Here is a 20,400-nt window from a genome sequence, read left to right as displayed (position 1 = left end):
ACCCCGTCCCCCATCAGTGTGCGGTGCCCGAGGAAAAATCTGTAGGGGGGCGTCTGAAATTCTGAGGGGGGAGTGATATTTCGGTTGAAACGGAGCTGTTCGGTGCAGCTACCCAAATGAAATCTCGCAGCTATGCCATTGATTAGTGCTTCATGATAGAAGATAACGACTAGCAATCTGGTATTTGCGATGAAGTTCAGTTTCACATTTTTCGTCACTCTCACGGTTTGTATTGCCTGGAGCAAAAAGTACCATAAGCGTTCATTTTTGCAGCTACATGGACGTTCTGAATCGTTAAGAAAAAAATGTTGTAAAACCAACAGAAAGCACAGACTGCTATAACTAGTCCTAGTTATATAACAATTTTAAGTATTAAATCGTTACTGCAAGGAACTACTGCAAGGAATCGGTCCACCTGAGCAAACAGGATCGTAATGTTGACACTCAATAATATGTGCAGTTCCTGGACGGATAGCCCTCCTGCCCATCAAACAGACTGAGTGACTGTTCGTGTCATTTAGTGTTGTCTGACCATTGACAAAGTACAACTATTTTTTTAGGGCGCAAATTAAGTTAGGTAAAACTTTTTGCCCAAAACTGAAGGGGCGACATTCCCCCCTCCCCCCGTGATGCCAGGCCTGTCCCCATCCTATTCCATAATGTAATTATATATAATACCATACAACAGTGACCGATCCTTACTAACTGCATGCGTTAAAATTGCACATCAGCTCATAGCAGGGGGCACATAGCCGCGATGTATTATCAATGTTAAATTTCAACCATAATATCGACAACATTAATAAACGCATACGTTGAGAAAATATCGAACCCAGCATATTTTCCGGTTATATACCACAATGCATTGCTAGTATTCGTTGGTCACCATTTTGGACACGTTTTTCAAACGTAGAAGTATATCCGCAAATATCTCAGCAATCCTCTTTTGACGAGTAAGTATGAACAATAATAATACTATCTGAATACATACAGATCTTTCTTAATATTATTTTGATTAAAATAGTATGTGAATAAGCAAAAAAATGGCACATAAAATAGTGTGAATGGGGAAGATGACACAAAATCGTTTTGCCATTTCTCTTATTCTTATTCTATGTTGTACTTTCAAACTTTGGGTACTCTTTAATTAGGATAGACTTTATTGCTCAACTGCTATGATGCAAGCCAAATTTTATACATTGATTTCAGCTTTGAGCTTAGTAAACCGTTCATTTTTTAGATTATACTAAAGAAGATATTAATCATCATTTATTTGGGAAGTAATATTATATAATTTTCTCCTAGCTGCGGTGCTGAAGTCCCACCCTACATCAACAGAAAAAGAAATAAAGGAGCACACAATGTGTTACTTGAAGAATGCATATGCAAGGCAGGGGGCCAGGAGATCTGGACTCTGAAAATAATAGGTTTTTGGTTCTAACAGGACAATTAGACAGGGTTTGCAAATAGTGGACAAAAATCGTCTTAACTTCCATTGTAATATTTTTTTTTCTTGGAAATATAGAAGTTGTACATTTTAAAATGTATATTTGAATCAAAATGTGGTTTTGAGTTAGTGTGTTAATGTAATTAGTTTTGTGTTTGTCATTACTATACTGTATATTGCCATGTTACCAGAATTTGTAGGTGAAGTTTAAGACTAGTTGTGTTTTTTATGATTATTGCCCATATGTTGATTGTTGATTGATTGTATACAATGTATAATTTGAAATACATATGTTTCAGGTGTGAATGTGTATTTTCAGAATAAATTTCTAAACCTAATCATTGGCTTGGTTTACTTGTTTCTACACCTATAAAATCTATCTTTGATGTATAATAGACCTCTACCCATATACGTATAATAGACCTCTAAAATTATCCGTATAAAAGACCTCTAACCATATACGTATAATAGACCTCTAAAGTTATGCGTATAATAGACCTCTAACCATATACGTATAATAGACCTCTAAAGTTATCCGTATAATAGACCTCTAACCATATACGTATAATAGACCTCTAAACTTATACGTATAATAGACCTCTAACCATATACGTATAATAGACCTCTAAAGTTATACGTATAATAGACCTCTAACCATATACGTATAATAGTCCTCTAAAGTTATCCGTATAATAGACCTCTAAAGTTATCCGGAACTCCAACCATATATGTATAATAGTCCTCTAAATTTATCCGTATAATAGAACTCCAACCATTTATGTATAATGAACGTCTAAACATAGACGTATAACTTTAGACGTACATTAGAATTTCATTCTAGACGAATTGTAGACCACATTTAGACGTCTAAGGTATGCGTTTAATAGACGTATATTATACGTCTTTTGCCCACTGGGTTACGTCTCAACAGAAACGCTCTTTAGCTCTTTCAGCGTTATGCAGAGAACAGCGTCTGTCGAGATCACTTTTGAGTCAGCGCGAAACGTCGTGTGCTGTCAGTTTGATTTCATATTGCTCGTAGCGGCGCCCGGCTTTTGTCTGTCAAACGTTAGGTTGCGCTTCTTCATGCTGCATCGTCGGCATGAGTGGAGCTTTATAAACGTCTGTACTTACTGCGCCCCATAAGAAATCGTTTGTCCCCGTTCAAAAGAGATTGTGCGATGTCCTGCAGCAAACCTTTGACAGTTTGAAAAGAGGAATTGATTCTGCTTCCTGTGCGTGCAGTAGTTACAAAGTTGAACGCCTTTACACGATCTGCTGCAGTTTTCAGTGGGCGGGCTTTGTCAAATGGCTTGGAAAAACGCACTGTGTTTCGGCTCGGGAAACATCATGAGCAGTGTCCTGCATGTTTTCTGTGTATAGCTGTCTTTTAACGCATACAGAATTCATTCGAAATCATTGATTTCTCCAATTAACAAGGGTCCCTTAAAGGATGAGTCAAAGTAACGTCTAATCGGATTAGTTTCCTTAGAGCTGGTTCAGAGTTTGCGCAAGAGTTTACCTTTCACAGATGCGCAAAGAAGAACGTTGGGGGTGCACGCTTCAAGGCGCCTTACAGCTGTAGGGAGTGATTCGAGGCGATTCATGGCGTGTGCTTGTTCCCTTATACCGTACGCCCCGGGGTGCAGTGCTACGATGACGTACAATACCGCTTGGGCACGTAACGGCGTTATATGCGAGTGCGGGACGTGAGGGTTTTCGTTTGTTCGTTTTGTTTTGCTCTGCTTTGCTTTGTTTTGCTTTCCATCGCGTTGGTAAGAGCGTAAATAAAAAGGCGATTCCTGCATCTACCACTAATGTAAGAGCTATTTCAAGTGCGACGTGGTGCGGCTTTCAAATGCTTGTGGGCATTTCTCTGTTGTTGATTCTTTTTTTGTGTGTAACAAAGTGGCATTTTCATGTCCGGACGGGGAGACTTTATCATTCCGACATGAAGCCACCCTTAAGTCCTCTGAGGCGTGTCTGTCTGCAAGGCTTGTATTGTGGAAATGTTTTTTTGAAACGGAGAACGACTTTGAAATAGGCTTCCGCCGGCGCCTCGCGATCCAGGTAAGATTGTAGCAAGAACGCAGCGGCAGCGGGGCTTGCTGTAGTCGTGGCCGAGTGGTTAAGGCGATGGACTAGAAATCCGTTGGGGTCTCCCCGCGCAAGCTCGAATCCTGCCGACTACGTTGTCCGCCTCCAGTTGGTGTGTTCCGGCGCAAGCAAAGAAGCGCGCCTCTTTGCTGTTTCTGGTGGTTTTAAAACACCCAATCGCTTGTACCCGCTGCCTTGGAAATAAATTCTTCAGCGTCCGTGAATGGCATTTTGCAGCTGGAAGCAGATGTCGACGCGTTTTGCACAGAGCACCAAAAAAGCGTCTTTTTTGAAGTCCCAGGCACTAAGCATTGGTGGTTCAGTGGTAGAATTCTCGCCTGCCATGCGGGAGGCTCGGGTTCGATTCCCGGCCAATGCAGTGGCTTTTGCAGCAAGCGGCTCCATCACTTGCATCCCCTTGCAACTCGCAACTCAAAAAACCCACTGAAGCTAAGCAGGTGTGAGCCAGGTCAGTACCCGGATGAGGGTGAGCTACAGGAAAAAACAAAGCTTTCAGCTGGAAGCGGTGTTAATGGTGCCGGCGGGGGGGGGCGCTCACCCTGAGGTCTGTGCGGGTCCCAATGCCCCAGTATAGTGACGGAGATGCTGTGTTGTAAGAGGGCGCTGTCTTTTGGATGAGATGTAAAACCGAGATCACAGCGCTCTGTGGTCATTAAAAATGACCACCAAAACCTTTGACAAAAGCTTTTGGTAATTGATGGTCTTCAATAATGCTTCTCCTTTAGGTACATTTTAAATCAGCTGAAAAATGCTGTGAAATGGGGGGGCAATTCAGGCCAGTGTAGGATTTGGGTTACAAGAACCATGAAAATGCACGAGAAAGCCCGTACACTGAATTACACGGCTTTCTATTCAAAGGAGGGCAAAAGAAATTCCCTGAGATCGATTTTTTGCAGCACAGAGAGGATTACTGTCGTGAGGCCGGTTAGCTCAGCTGGTTAGAGCGTGGTGCTAATAACGCCAAGGTCACGGGTTCGAGCCCCGTACGGGCCAGGTCCTTTTCTCCTCTCTTACCAAAGCTGTTAGGTTCCTTTCCGTGGTGAGATGGGTTGTCATGCAACGCTGCCACATAGTGCCGACAGACAAGAGTGTTGCGGGAGAAGAGAAAAGTGTTTGAAGATTTAAGAGTGTCTTAGGTGGAGCCAAAATCAAGTGTCACAAATGCAAGTGGTTGGATTTCCAATGTTTAATATGGTAAAAATAAGCAGAAGTTATCTGCCGGTCATGGCACAATCTGCCATGCTTTTGTCAGATACTGTAAAGTGGTGTCGAACTGGAGCCTCACCATTTGCATATGTGAGGCTCCAGTTATACATCGAGTGTCACATTAAATGACAAAAATGAAGAGAGTTAAAGCAGCTAGAGAGGTTTTCTTACAAATTTTGAGTTGACACAGTTTTGGAAAATGTTTCCTTCACGCTGCACTGTACAACATAGGCAGCCAAGAGTCTCCAAAACAAAACAGAATTGACAGATAGGAGAAAATTCCCACTCGTCCTGAAGTTCCCAAAATCCAGCAGGTGGATTTTGGGAATGGCATACAGACCCCTGGCACAAGTGGTCTGTGCCAGGGGTCTGTATGCCGTTAACCATGCCGCTTAACCCAGTAGCACCACCACAGTCTTAAAGGAAACCGGTGTAACAACATGTCCGGGTAACTTTTTCCATTCACCCGCAGCCCTTTGTGTAAGGATGTGCCACATATGTGGCGTTTTTATCATAGTTATCATAGTTTTCTGATTTTGACCATTTAGATATAATTGATTGTTGTGTTGAAAAGTCTTTTATTTTTATCACAGTGTAGTTTTCTGATTTTGAGATATGGAGCATTGGCGTTATTCACACAGCAGCTGTATCGACGAGCGGTGAAAAAAGTGTGGTGGAAACGTCGGACCCTAAGGTGGTGACTGCATCGGAGACGGCTGTTAAGACGCTGATCAAAACCAAACGTGTCAAGCCTTCGGAGAGAAATAATAACACGCCTAAAGACTTGGTGTTTGGTGATGTGGGAGACTCAGTGCGGTATATTGCACAGTTAGTATCAAAGGTGGGCACTAATGAGGTGGATAAAAAGCGGGGTTTAGAGAATCTAAGAGCCGCTTTAGCAAGTGTACATTCAGTGTTTCCAAAACTGATCCAGGTTTACGCCGCTAGACTCTTAGACGTTTTTTTCTAAAGAAGATGCTGATCTAACCTCTGGATTTCGTTACCTGATAATGCTATTTCATGGTGCACTGGCGAAGACCCACCGGGATAAATGACTAAACATGTGCATGGTGCAGTCCAGAGAATATTGGATGAACTTTCTCCAAACATCGGGGCGAATGATTTTGTACAGCTGCGTTTGACTGCGGGTGGTTTTAACAAACCCTTGTTCTCACGCAGGAGACAACCCGGAGAATTAAATGCTGCTGATTTTTTAAGCCACATCTCAGACCTCTTACAGAGCCACACAGAAATTCTCACCGATGACAGCCTCCGATTAGTGGTGACGATAGTTAGGAATATGCAGGGGGGTGCCCGTCGAAGATTTAAATCCGTTCTGGGTAATTGCTCAGAAAAAAGCGCACCTTATCGACTTACATTACACGGGCGGTAATCTGTGTTTCACTGGGAGTGTGTACGGTTTGTTGAATGAAGGTTGTACCAATGGGGAAATGTTACAGGGCGCTAAACGAATGCACAAAGAGTTGGGTTTTTCAGAGAATCAGAAAATTAGTTTGTCAGACATTACTGCTTTTGAAAAACATTTAAAGGTGGTCATTAAAATTTTGTACCATGACCAGGGTGATTGGAAATATTTTACAACGGGGCCCACACCACCTAATTCTAAAATACTTTTTGTTCTACTGCATGAAGAGCATTTTTATGGGGTTTTAAATTTTAAAGCTTTTGTGGGGGCGGCATATTTTTGCACTAACTACCATGCGGCGTATAGCCACAAGAACGCACACGCCTGTGTTAAAACTTGTAAAACCTGTTTAGATCCCCAGTGTTGCGAAATTGATGCAGAAATTCAGAATTGTCCGGCCTGTAAGGTCTTTTGTCGTAGCTCTCAATGTTTGGCGAGACACTTTCGGAATGCAGCGACGGGTGTTAGTAAGTGTGAGCGCAGGGTCTTTTGTGAGAAATGTGAGGTTTATAACCTCTCTAGTCACAAATGTAAAGAGAAACTGTGCTCGCATTGTAACAACGTGATCGACACCCCTGACACACATTTGTGCTACATACTGCCTTTGGACAACCCCAAAATTTCAAACAAGTACATTTTTTTCGACTTTGAATGCATGCAAGAAACGGGGACACACATACCAAATTACATCCATGCCCTTCATATTAACAATAAACGAAGCTGGGAATTTTATGGTGAAACTTGTCTAAAGGATTTTGTGTGTAAATTTATCGATAGACGTTTCAAAAACCATACATTCATATCGCACAATGGCAAGGGATATGACAATTACCTAGTAATCAGACAGTTGTAAGATGAAAAGATGGACGTTGAACTAATTAATCAGGGTGGTAAGATAATGTGTATGACCGTAAAAGCTCTGAACATCAGATTTATCGATTCTTTAAACTTTCTACCTATGAAATTAAGCAAACTGTCGGCCGCCATGGGGTTCCCCGGGGGTAAGGGTCATTTTCCACACTTGATGAACACTTCAGAAAACCAAAATTATGTCAGCCCGATGCCGCCGCCAGAACTTTACGGCGTTAACTACATGCTGCAGAGGGAGAAAGCCGAGTTTTTGGTTTGGTATGAAGAATGCAAGGGAAGTGTGTTTAACTTACAGAGAGAGTTGAAACGTTACTGCCAGTTGGATGTGGCAATTCTAAGAGAAGGCTGTGTCAGGTTTTGGGACAAGGTCATGAATATGACCAGACAGACACGCGTGACTGAGTCAGGGGCCGCCTGCGTTGTGTGCATCGACCCCTTTCAGTTTGTGACCATCGCTAGTGTCTGCATGGCCATGTTCAGACTTATGTTTTTACAGGAAGAGACGATAGCGTTGCTACCCCATGACAATTACCACCACCAGCAAAAACGATTTTCTACACCCAGCATTCAGTGGCTTATGTACATCGAACACACAGAGCCCGTTAAAATCCAACACGTGTTAACCACGGCCGGTGAGTTCAAGGTTGGACAAAGCTGAAAGCTCAAAGCTGAAATAAATGTATAAAATTTGGCTTGCATCATAGCAGTTGAGCAATAAAGTCTGTCCTAATTAAAGAGTACCTAAAGTTTGAAAGTACAACATAGAATAAGAATAGAGAAATGGCAAAACGATTTTGTGCCATCTTCCCCATTCACACTATTTTTATGTACCATTTTTTGCTTATTCACGTACTATTTTAATCAAAATAATATTAAGAAAGATCTGTGTGTATTCAGATAGTATTATTATTGTTCATACTTACTCGTCAAAAGAGGATTGCTGAGATATTTGCGGATATACTTCTACGTTTGAAAAACGTGTCCAAAATGGTGACCAACGAATACTAGCAATGCATTGTGGTATATAACCGGAAAATATGCTGGGTTCGATATTTTCTCAACGTATGCGTTTATTAATGTTGTCGATATTATGGTTGAAATTTAACATTGATAATACATCGCGGCTATGTGCCCCCTGCTATGTGCTGATGTGCAATTTTAACGCATGCAGTTAGTAAGGATCGTACTGTTGTATGGTATTATATATAATGACATTATGGAATAGGATAAACGAAGTAATACTAAGACATGTTCTTATGGATTTGTCTTACCTTGAGATATGTAATTGGATTTCAGGATTAACTTCCTCATTCAATGTAGTGGTGATTCTTTGCCTGGTCAGTACCTGGGTGGGAGACCTCCAGCGAACAATTAAGCTTGCTGCTGGAAGTGGTGTTAAGAGACTCTTAGGATCTTCCAGAGGTCTCTATCCAATAGCACTAGTTGCCTTAGAGCTGGCTCAAACATTGCTCAAGAGTCTACCTTTCACAGATGCGCAAAGATGAATGATGGGGGTGCACGCTTCAAGGAGCCTTCCAACTGTAGGGACCGATTAGAGACGATCCGTAGCATGTGTTCGTTTCCATATACGCCCCGTGTCTCAACGGTAGGACAGAGTCAAATACTGCCTCGACACGTAACAGCGTTATATTAAACCGCAGGACTTGAGGGCTGTTTTGTTTGAATGTTCAAGGCATTGGTAAGAGCGTAGGTCAAGGGCCATTGGTGCATCTCCTGTAACTGGAGCAAAAATGCTATTCAAAGTGCAGTGACTAAAATCGTCGTCCACATGTCTCCGTTGTTGATTGCTTTCTGTCTAAGAACGTTCTGTTTTCATGTCCGAACGGGGAGACTTTATCATTCCAACTTGAAGCCACCCTTAAGTCCTCTGAGGTGTGTGTGTGTGTGCTTGCACGTATGGCGTAAAAGGTTTCTTAAACGGAGAGCGAACTTGAAAAAAGTTGCCTCCGCTGCCGCCGCCGCCTCGCACTCCCTGTTCGATTGTAGCAAGAAGGCAGCGGCCACGGCGCTCGCTGTAGTCGTGGCCGAGTGGTTAAGGTGACGGACTTGAAATCTGTTGGGGTCTCCCCGCGCAGGTTCAAATCCTGCCGACTACAGCGTCCTTTGCATTTGGTTGCGTGCGTGCGTGTAAAAGGACCAGCGCCGTTTCGTTTTCGCTGGGACCTTTAACACTCTAAATCGCCTGGACCCGCAGCCTGTGAAATCGATTCTTCAGCACCCACGAAGGACGCTTTGCCGCTGGACACAGATACCGATGCTTTTCTGCAACGAGCTTTCCAGCTGAATTTTCTCGGCAGCTCCGTACTGAACCTGTTCTCCATTGCAACATAGCGGAGGCTCGTCACGTCTATAGCAAGGCTGTGTAGGACCGCATACGCCACAGTGACTTGTACACAGACCACATGAAAGGCAAGCAAAATACACTTTTAAAATTCCAAAGACTCACAAGGTCAGAGGAACAGCGATGACCTGAACAGATCTGTTACAGAAGTCTAGGTTGACCTTTTTAGAGCTGTAATTGCATTTTTGTTTAATAGAAGATCAAATCTACTCGCATGTACCAGCACCTTACAGTTTATTGATGTTAATTCTGTTTAAGTAATAAGATTGCTAACGATGTTGGACTTTAGCCGGTGTTTTTTAGAACAAATTGCTTACACTTCTGTAAGGAATACGCAGTACGTGCCTTTGTCAGTCATTGCTCACCATACCTGTAACTTTCTTATCTAACTCACTTCCTCAAATAGTGAAGGTCCACAAACATAAATGAAAAAAAACCCTTGTTGTAGATGAGGTGCACAAAAAAGCAGCCCCTGATAGTGTATAACACATTTGTACTATTGCAGAGACACATGTAACATATATATATACTGTATATATTTATATATGAAACAGAAATAGAAACAGAAACAGGAATCGCGTACTCACCTGGAGAATCTCTGTAGGAATATCTAGCATTTATCAATGGAAATAAAAGCTGCTTTAATACAGTGCATGTTCAAACTCAAACCCTCAGCTGCTGTTCTTGTTTGTTTTGGGACAAATTGCAACTGAGCATCGCATGAGCCGTTACGTACCCTTATCTGTTAGGGAATTTCAAGGGAGGAGTTAGGTCAGAATGGGTAGGCTGCAAAACAACAAGTAAAGATTTATTCCAAGATGAAACGTTGTGGCGGTTTTCTTATCTTTTTAGCATGGACTAAACTTTTACGTGTTCCTTATATGCTATATATGTATATATTAGCACCAATGTCGTTCTTAAAAACTAACATGAAATTGTCAGGGACATTCAGCTATATACAAAGACGAGACAGACAAAGTAATAATTCTGTATTAACGTGCCCTACATATTGACGCAATGATCGAACTAACTGACATGTTCTGATTCAGATCCCCTGCAGTTCATGCCAATTAGAACAATAGCAATGCTGAGTCCTCCCCACCCTACCGAGCACAAATTCAGCTGCTCTGCATGTTTTTTCATTGCAATTGAGCTCGGAGCTGGAGATGATCTCCATACAGTTCTGTGTTCACTAGCCCGCACTTGCGTGCTAATTTACGGGTTGTGGCAAATGCTTTTCTATAGTTCATATACATGACGGCAACCTGTTACCGAGGAACCTGAGAGGTTTAAAAGCCTCACGAGCCAGGCAGGACTCGAACCTACAATCTTCTGATCCGAAGTCAGACGCGTTATCCATTACGCCACTGGCCCATAGAACATGCGCTTGCACTCCACCACAGAGAGCTCTACACTGCTACTAGTAGTACACTTCCCCATCTAAATTTTCACAGCAAGAAACTTGTGTTTCCTACTATTTTTATCAGGTTTAAAATATCATCTCCTTAAAACAGAAAAAGTGTTGATGTGTCGTGCTGAAATTCCGATTGATTTTGAATTCAAAGAAAAAAGGTTTTCTTCCAAAACACCATGAAATTGTCACATCTTGCAGACAATAGGTGTATTCCATGTTGAAAAGAGAAGAAAGAAAACCATGGAGCCTTTTACAGGTGTGAGAAGACCTCACAGTCGAAACGCTGTTTCCGTTCTTCTCTTTTCAGCATGCAATAAACCCATTGCTTGTTCCTTTGCAGCCGAGGCATGCTGACGTAGCTACCCAGCTGAACATCTTGCAGACTCTACCGTACTTCTCTCCTGTAGAAGTAAAGCAGGGCTTGCTGGGTGAGCTTTTGCTCCGGTAAATTAGGTCACGTGTCATGTTAAATCACTTCTTCTAAACACAACATTTGCTGGTGCTAGCTTTCCCCATTAAAAAAAAGAGACATTTCCCTTACAGTACATGACATATCGTTTTTATTCTATCAATAAGTATAGAAATTAAACAAAAGAAAAAATGGTGTTGCCAAAGAATGCACAGCTTGGACATGAAAAGTGCCCGATAAATGCCATTTCTCATCATTTCTCTTGGCGTCAGTTCTGCTATTAAATGGGACGGAGGCAACGGGCTCAGAGAGCATGTTAAGTGCACACCGAACGCAGATGTGTCCAAGTGTCTGTAAAAGTGCGGTGCTCCCTAGTGGCTTAAAGTGCCCGCCTAGTAAGCAGGCGATCGTGGGTCTGAATACCAGTGGTGCCTCTCTCCGTGTCTTGTTGTGCCGAATGTCTCATTTCAGACAAACATGTACAGCTTGGTTCAGTTTAATGCAAGAATTCATTTCCTTTCTGGAATAACTTGTTTTTGAAGAAATCCATACAGCTTGTGAAAGATGAAATCCATTTCTTGGTTGTCAGTGGAAAAAGATTGCCGGCTGCAAGAAGCGCAAGTGATTGTTTTCTTTGACCATAAACCTGCAAATGTAGGGAGCACAAGCGGCCGTCAGTCTCTGTGGCGCAATCGGTTAGCGCGTTCGGCTGTTAACCGAAAGGTTGGTGGTTCAAGCCCACCCAGAGACGCATGTCTCAGTTTTTCCAATGTAAACATCATCACCGCTAAAGAAGATGGCGCAGAAGGCTCCACAGTCGAAACGTTGTGCTTCTTTTCTTCTCTTTTCAGCATGGAGTAAACCTTTGTTTGATCCTTTGCAGCCTAAGCATGCTGACGCAGCTACCTTTCTCTTAACGCGCCTCAATCATTATTCACCAAAACGATCAGCAGAATAAGTCACTTTGTGGTGATGTCACTCCTCTGCTTCACAAATGTCCTTAGTGACGGGCCATTTCTTTCTGCCATTTTTCCGGAGCGGTTATGGATTGCTCCATCATTTCCCTCTTACTTTCCATCACTAGATTGAAAAAAAAAACAGAAACAGGCTGACAGGACGACAATCAAATTGCAAAAACTCATCAAAGCACTCGATAAAGTATTTGAATCCACAAGTAGCTACAGATGTAGCCATTCAAAATGGGTGAGGTATTTCACGGCATACCGCGACACGCCCACCGGGGTATCACGCGGTATCACGTGTGTCACGTGACTAGCTATCCGGCGTCGCCTTGTAAAACCGCCAGGGGGAGCTTAACCTCTCATGTACAGCATTCGAGCCTTTAATTTTGAACTGTGTATCACAGCATGTTAATCATCAGTCATTCAAATGTTGGTATATTTTATGAAAGCAAGATTGCTCAGTTGGACAAAAGTACACAACCTACCTTTATCAGAAATATTTATGCATCAAAGCCTTTACTGAAGATATTACTAATAGTATTAATAATGGATGACTTTGGACAAGCTGTATACTCAAAGTATAATTTCTTTAGCACATTTGTACAAGCACTTGGAATCTGTCCAAGCCATACTTTGTCAGGCATTTTGTTTTACTTCAACGGGGCATAAAAACTTCCTTGCTTTTAACAGGGCGTTTCATAATTTCTACTACGAGAATGATTTAAAATGCGACACCTATCATTCAACTAGAGCTTAAAATATCACAAGGAAAAATACACACCGGTATTCCATTTCTCCCTAAACATTGTAAGCTTCGAAGTCTTTAACTAACGTGATACCGGATACGTCAACAAGCATACTTTTAGAATTTGATTAAAAGGGAATATAATATGGAATCGCGTATCTCAAGAATTTAATAACGGTATGATTATATCCGTGTACTGCGGCAGAACTGTGTAGGGCTGTTTCGCCTGCCTGATCATGCGAGCTGTCTTGTAGCCTCCTGGTCTGGGTGCGTGACTACCAACTGGCAGGTTGTGTGTTCAAATCCAGCTGCTGCTGGACCTTCCAGTTTTATTTATTTATTTTTTAATCGCGTAACATAAACATATTACCGTATGCAAACTGTACTGTATACAATATGTATATGTATATTTAATGTCTTAACTGTGCCCGTTTAAGTATTGAATATTCATATCTAATTTTACCACTGAAGGGAAATCTTAACATAAACATACAGTATATGGCTGGTCTCGGTACTTTAAAGAAAAAAATACACACCAGTATTCCATTTCTCCCTAAACATTGTAAGCTTCGAATGAAACCACTAAATAAAGACATAAATATAGAAATCTTAAGATTTGTTTTATTTAATGTTGGTAGCAGGATGAACTGTCAGAGTGTATATTTTGTCGCAAAGTTGCTACAAGATGTTAACAGTGAAAAAGGTATTTAGAAATGAGTTATTTCAAGATGAAAAAGAAAACATACACGAAACATGGTTTCATTACGACCAGAATCGGTCTTGAGATATTTTTAACTTGATTTACAGTATTTGAGAGGTATGTCTTAACACCGATACTACAGTGCTTAAGTACTGCTCACGTATATGTTTCTAGGTTTATATTATGCATTTCATACGGTCAAATTACTTTTGAGCAACTAATAAGAAGCGCGAAACGGTATGCGTTTTAGTTTCGTTTTGTGCTGGAACCTGTGGATTGATTAGAGATATCAAGTACATACAAGTCATTTTTTAAATGTTGTAGTTCGTCTTGAAAAAATGTTATGAGTACATCATCTATCAACAATTACACAGGTTCTGTTTCCATATTGCGGATTTTGGTTAGGTACAGTATTATCAAATCCAGTGGCGCTGTGTGTTACTTTACTGAGTCCCAATCTGTGATTGAAACCTGTAAAACCGGTTTAATTCGTCACAGCCAGCACTCTTCAGGTGTGAGGGTCTTCTGCTCAGAATGAAACGCTAAAATGTTTGTGTATATTCTAATGGTAGTGGGGGCAGGGTGTGTGGGAACAGGTTTGTTCTTCACACCTGAAACATTTTCTCTGAAAGGATTTTCTTCGAAGTTTAACCGATCTTGTTACAGCATGTTACAGTTTACTATTATTAACCATATTAATTTTAAGTGCTTAATGTAAAATCTTGTAAAAATATATTTTCATTGTTCAAATATACATTAATATACATTAAGTCTGACTATCATATAATAAGTTAAATACAAAACTAAAGAAAAAATAGGGTTAAATATAATTCAAAATATTTTGCTAACAATGTTAACTGTTTATGAATAATAAAATGTATTAACTAAGGAGTAGGATGGCACAGTTGTTAGTATGTTTTTTGTTTTGTTTCTTTTTCATAAATACAACAGTAGTACCTGATGTCTCAGTGGCTTTCAAAATTAAATTATGCATGCAAACCTGTGAACTAGAAAGATAACTAAGATTTTAATACTAATTAAATGACCGCGGGCACTTCCCACCCCCTCTACATTCTCAGAGTAGAACAGACTAACCTTCTAATGAAAGACGGTCCACCCCCCACGGACAGGAAAAGTGCCCACAGGCACTTAAACTTAATATGGTCAGTAACGGTAAACAGTAACATGGTAAGAAGGAGCACGTACAAACGTTTTCGAAATAACCACATGTAAGACTCTGATCCTAAAAATGTTTAGGGAGAAAGTGGAATACTGGTGTGCTTCCAGAAGAATCAGTATGGCTCAGAGATTAAATAAAACTTCACAGACATTAACGAAGAGCATAACGCGTGTACTGTATACACTGCAAGTACTGTACAACCCAACTCTCTGCAGGAGTGCTGGCTGTGACGAATTGAACCGGTTTCACGGGTATTTTCAAAGTAAGAGGCGAGATTTCCAGCGAAAGACACCCCCTCAAAAACCCAGTAAATACAGTACTTACTAGTTAAAGGCTAGGCTCCCGACTACGGCGAAAGGAACCCTTCTTTCATTAGAAGACAATGAACATATTTTAGCCCTGAATGAATTAATAGCAAACATGGTTTACATAAAAGACATTTTTCCAAGAAAGTTTAGCCTTTGTCACTAATGAAACCACTAAATAAAGACATAAATAGAAAAATCTTAAGATTTTTAAAATACATGACTTTGCTAAAATTTATTTGAAAATAAAAACAATTACAACCGCCAGGGGAAAGAGAGAACAGGGGAGGGATGTTGGTTTTGCATAAGGGGCGGGGCTATGGAAAGTAGGTATGTTTGGGAATGTGTAGTTACATGTTCTGGCTGTTTGTGAATTATCGTTGTTGAGTATGGAGTGTTGAGGTATTGATTTTGTGTAATGTTTTATGTTGAAAATTGAGGTGGATTTTGTTTATGATAAACAGGATAAACTGGGATGGGAGGAAGGTTTGGTTTTGCATAAGGGGCGGGATTATGATAATTGGAGGACTTTGCGAGTGTAAAATGGTTTGATTATTTGATTTTGTATTGTGGTTGTTATCTATGTTTTTGGTTGGTATTATGTTTATATGGTTGTTTTTGTTGGTTGGTTGTTATTATGGTTATTAATAATACGATCTATAGTTGAAATCTGAGCCTAAATAAAAAGAAAAAGCAAGTGATTAGGTTTATGAGCAATCTAATTACTTATTCGTTTAAAAAGCTATATAAAATAAAGTTTATTATTAATTTGCTGGACAGAGCGGTGAACATTATTATGCATAAGACAAAGATAACGATCCTGATCAGTTTAGAAATCTGTGTACGCTGTAAGGTTTTTACTTCTTAAACTTTTAAAATACACGTTTTGAATAGAAAGAAATCCTCTTCCTGGTATAGCACACCAGCACGTCTTTTTTCTCCAATCAGAGGGGTCAGCCAATCACCATTCTGCGTTGGGTAGCAACGGGTGACTGTTCTCAGGCGGAAGATGTAAACAGCTTAATGTTCGTGTTAAATATTTTTTTTTAATTCAATTAAACGGGCACAGTTAAGACATTAAATATACATATACATACTGTATACAGTACAGTTTGCATACGGTAATATGTTTATGTTACGCGATTAAAAAATAAATAAATAAAAATGAGAAGTCCAGCAGCAGCTGGATTCGAACACACAACCTGCCAGTTGGTAGTCACGCACCTAGACCAGTAGGCTACAAGACAGCTCGCATGATCAGGCAGGCGAAACAGCCCTACATAGCTCTGCCGCAGTACACGGATATAATCATACCGTTATTAAATTCTTTAGATACGCGATTCCATATTATATTCCCTTTTAATCAAATTCTAAAAGTATGCTTGTTGACTCCGGTATCACGTTAGTTAAAGACTTCGAAGCTTACAATGTTTAGGGAGAAATGGAATACTGGTGTGTATTTTTTTCTTTAAAGTACCAAGACCAGCTATATACTGTATGTTTACGTTCCAAAATTAATATCGTTTATGGCCTTCACACGCGTTACAGTATGCTCCTATTCTTTTTATGCTCAGCTACTAAGATTTCCCTTCAGTGGTAAAATTCAATATCTACAACGGGCACAGTAAAGACGTTTACAGTAAGTCTTTCTACGACAGACCAACGGACCACGAGTGCCCCTGTCGGTCAACCAATCACGCACCGCGGTATCGCGTGTCATCTTACCTGCTGTACGTGTCTGTACCGCTTACTTTGAATGGCTGCATCTGTACGAGCAACTTTGTCCTGGCTTGCATGAAAGTCGGAAAATGTCAAAAAGAAAAAGATGGTGGCTTTTTCATATTCATTCTTTTATTTTTAGTTCGTTGGCTCTTCTGTCCATTGTCCTCCTGCCTGGCTCTTGACCTGTGACTGTCTGAACGCACACAGTAAAATTTCATGTGGGGGATTTGTCCTGAGCCTCTGTGAAAGACCCACCCACCCCTATAAATAACTGCTCTAGAAACACATGAATGCAAAACTAAACCACAGCTTAAAGAGGAGCTTGTCATGACCGCCAGGCAGTTAAGACCAACTCATAAGCGATCTAATCAGCACCAGCAGTGGGTGATTATTAACAAACGCCGCCGCACGAGTTAACCCACCTGCACACACTCCACCGTGCGGTACGCAGTGCTATTTTTACCATCTTTACCTGCTTCCCGCTGCTCGGTATTGAGTCTACTCCTTGAGAGCTCTACCTGGCGTTTTTCCATTACCTCGTTTATTCTGGATATTGGACTCCCCTTCTGCCTTTTCGACTTTGGACCTCGCCTCTCACCTCGGACTGTTTGCCACCAGTGTTCTCCCTGGATTACGACTTACCTTACGCCTCTTGACCACGAAACAAAGCAAAGCAGAGCAAAACAAAACGAACAAACGAAAACCCTCACGTCCCGCACTTGCATATAACGCCGTTACGTGCCCAAGCGGTATTGTATGTCATCCTAGCACTGCACCCCGGGGCGTACGGTATATGGGAACGAGCACACGCCACGAATCGTCTCGAATCACTCCCTACAGCTGTAAGGCGCTTTGAAGCGTGCACCCCCAACATTCTTCTTTGCGCATCTGTGAAAGGTAAACTCTTGAGCAAACTCTGAACCAGCTCTAAGGAAACTAATCCGATTAGACGTTACTTTGACTCATCCTTTAAGGGACCCTTGTTAATTGGAGAAATCAATGATTTCGAATGAATTCTGTATGCGTTAAAAGACAGCTATACACAGAAAACATGCAGGACACTGCTCACGATGTTTCCCGAGCCGAAACACAGTGCGTTTTTCCAAGCCATTTGACAACGCCCGCCCACTGAAAACTGCAGCAGATCGTGTAAAGGCGTTCAACTTTGTAACTACTGCACGCACAGGAAGCAGAATAAATTCCTCTTTTCAAACTGTCAAAGGTTTGCTTTGCGAACGCTGCAGGACATCGCACAATCTCTTTTGAACGGGGACAAACGATTTCTTATGGGGCGCAGTAAGTACAGACGTTTAAAAAGCTCCACTCATGCCGACGATGCAGCATGAAGAAGCGCAACCTAACGTTTGACAGACAAAAGCCGGGCGCCGCTACGAGCAATATGAAATCAAACTGACAGCACACGGCGGTTCGCGCTGACTCAAAAGTGATCTCGACAGACGCTGTTCTCTGCATAACGCTGAAAGAGCTAAAGAGCGTTTCTGTTGAGACGTAACAAGCTCGTTTCTTTCTACCATGATGTCACCATGACCAAATCTGTCTTTAAACACCTTGCTCAGTCTCTGACGAGACTGTCAAACATTGCTTTCGCCGATTGTATTGCAAACCGGCGGAAGCAGGGTATTGGGAAACGTTTTCAACTAGCAATAATCGCGCCTCGGCTAAACCTCACAGGCTACGATACTGCCACTGCGCAAAGCTGACGGTTGCCAGGCAACCGCAGGGATCCTATGAAAATTGTTATCGATCGTCTCATGGCATGTCGTTGCTGTAACGCTTCATATTTGTCGTCTTCTTCTTCTAGCTTGAGGTTTTGAAGAATTTCATGACAGACAAGGGCTCCGTCGGGAACAAAGGCCGTTGTGAGAAAACAGTTGCTTATTTTCAGCACCAGAAATACAACCCTTTAAATACAAGATGACAGAACAATGACGAAGGGCATGCCGGGAGGAACTCATGCACTACAGTGGAAAGGGGGCGGGCACGTACAGTTCACATTCAAGCCACAAGTACTCTTCTCGGATGTTGCACAAACAAATCCTAACGTCTTGAAAGCATTGCAGCATGTTTGTGTCCCACTTCCCGTGACTGCAGGACGACTGACACGAACGGACAAACACAATCTGTGGCGTTTAGCGTGACATAGTCTTGCAGGCATCTTGCTGTCTCACTGCAATACTATACCGCTGGAGGAAACAGTCCATCTGGCCATGCAACTCATTTGAGCGTTGGTGGTATAGTGGTGAGCATAGCTGCCTTCCATGCAGTTGACCCAGGTTTGATTCCCAGCCAACGCAGTGGTGAATATTTTCAAATGCTGTCACAAGCCTTGGATTGTGACTAGCAAAGCGAAGCCTTCTGAAAGAGCTAAAGCACTGCAAAACGGAATTGAGGGAGAATCTTACAGGGGATTCTGAGCGGTGTCTGCATACACGCAGTCCGATACGAGTGCTGAAAGCTTGAGCTACTCTCAATGCTGCCTTTCCCTGGAGTAAATCTGTTACATTGAAACAGCCCCGGGAGTGCTGTCCTTTTGCAGCCACTTGGACACACCACTCAGACACATCTGCATTCGGTGTGTGCTCCGCCTGCTCGCTGAGCAAGTTGCCACCTTTACATACAATAGCAACATCGACACCAAGAGAAAGGATGACAAATGGCTTTTATCTGGAACTTTTCATGTCCAAGGAGCTCAATGTGCTTTCTGTGTACAACAGGGCCACTGAACTCCACACTGGCCACTGAACCACAGCAGTGGCTTGCTGGCTTGACATCTCCCAAGGAAAATGTTGAAATCGCATGTGGAACAGGAAAATGACCCTTGAGTACAAGGGAAAAAAAAGAAAAAGATCATCTGGAGTGTGCCAACCCAGTTGGGACAACCCAGTTTTGTTGACGAAGTGGCCGAGTGGTCAAGGCGATGGACTGCTAATCCATTGTGCTCTGCACGCATGGGTTTGAATCCCATCCTCGTCGGTTTCCATGTCTGACGTGTGACGTTGGCCCTCCTGTTGTTTGCTCCAGATCTAGAGCTGTACATTTTCTAGCGGTGGCTGAACATGGTATAGTAGGCTAACGTCGGTATCGAGCAGTGACAGTAACAGTATTTACGTGCCACTGCTGCCAAGTGGCTCTGGGTTGAGACCGCGTTTCCACTTACTTGCAACGCAAACGGAGAAAGCGATTTTTGACAGTCTCTTGAGAGACTGCGCTAGGTGCATAGGGATAGACTTTGTAAGTTCCCCCTGGGATGGTGGCCTCTCAAATAGTTTGTGATTCCTCTAGACATTTATACAGTAGAAGCCTGCTTCGTGGCTTAAATCCAAGCTAAGGAAACGAGTTAGATGTCTGATGCAGAACTGCGAATTCAATGAAGGGGAACACTACAGTACATTGCACTGTATGTGTGAGGAAAGCTGCCCCCTTCTGTCCCTTATCGACCGAACAGAGTACTGTAAAGGATACCGCCAAGAAACTTTAGGATGCTGGTTGGAATCCAGCTCCAAAGAAGCCCCT

At 41.9% G+C, this 20,400-nt stretch overlaps 6 non-coding genes across 6 annotated transcripts; 4 read left to right on the top strand and 2 right to left on the bottom strand.

The window, feature by feature from the left end:
* The first annotated feature begins 3,852 nt into the window (after positions 1–3,852).
* Positions 3,853–3,923, top strand: trnag-gcc (transfer RNA glycine (anticodon GCC)). The gene has a single exon. It is a non-coding gene; the product is annotated as a tRNA-Gly (tRNA).
* Positions 3,924–4,484: 561 nt separating this feature from the next.
* On the top strand, positions 4,485–4,558 carry trnai-aau (transfer RNA isoleucine (anticodon AAU)). The gene has a single exon. It is a non-coding gene; the product is annotated as a tRNA-Ile (tRNA).
* A 4,544-nt stretch (positions 4,559–9,102) lies between these two features.
* trnas-uga (transfer RNA serine (anticodon UGA)) lies at positions 9,103–9,184 on the top strand. Its single transcript has one exon. It is a non-coding gene; the product is annotated as a tRNA-Ser (tRNA).
* A 1,546-nt stretch (positions 9,185–10,730) lies between these two features.
* Positions 10,731–10,803, bottom strand: trnar-ucg (transfer RNA arginine (anticodon UCG)). The gene has a single exon. It is a non-coding gene; the product is annotated as a tRNA-Arg (tRNA).
* Positions 10,804–11,929: 1,126 nt separating this feature from the next.
* On the top strand, positions 11,930–12,003 carry trnan-guu (transfer RNA asparagine (anticodon GUU)). The gene has a single exon. It is a non-coding gene; the product is annotated as a tRNA-Asn (tRNA).
* Positions 12,004–18,443: 6,440 nt separating this feature from the next.
* On the bottom strand, positions 18,444–18,585 carry LOC138232884 (U4 spliceosomal RNA). Its single transcript, XR_011187326.1, has one exon. It is a non-coding gene; the product is annotated as a U4 spliceosomal RNA (small nuclear RNA).
* Positions 18,586–20,400: the final 1,815 nt, after the last annotated feature.

This window comes from Lepisosteus oculatus, unplaced genomic scaffold, assembly GCF_040954835.1.
Source record: "Lepisosteus oculatus isolate fLepOcu1 unplaced genomic scaffold, fLepOcu1.hap2 HAP2_SCAFFOLD_64, whole genome shotgun sequence".
Taxonomy (NCBI): domain Eukaryota; kingdom Metazoa; phylum Chordata; class Actinopteri; order Semionotiformes; family Lepisosteidae; genus Lepisosteus; species Lepisosteus oculatus.
Note: the sequence above shows the minus strand (reverse complement) of the source record. Positions and strands in the feature narration are given on the sequence as shown.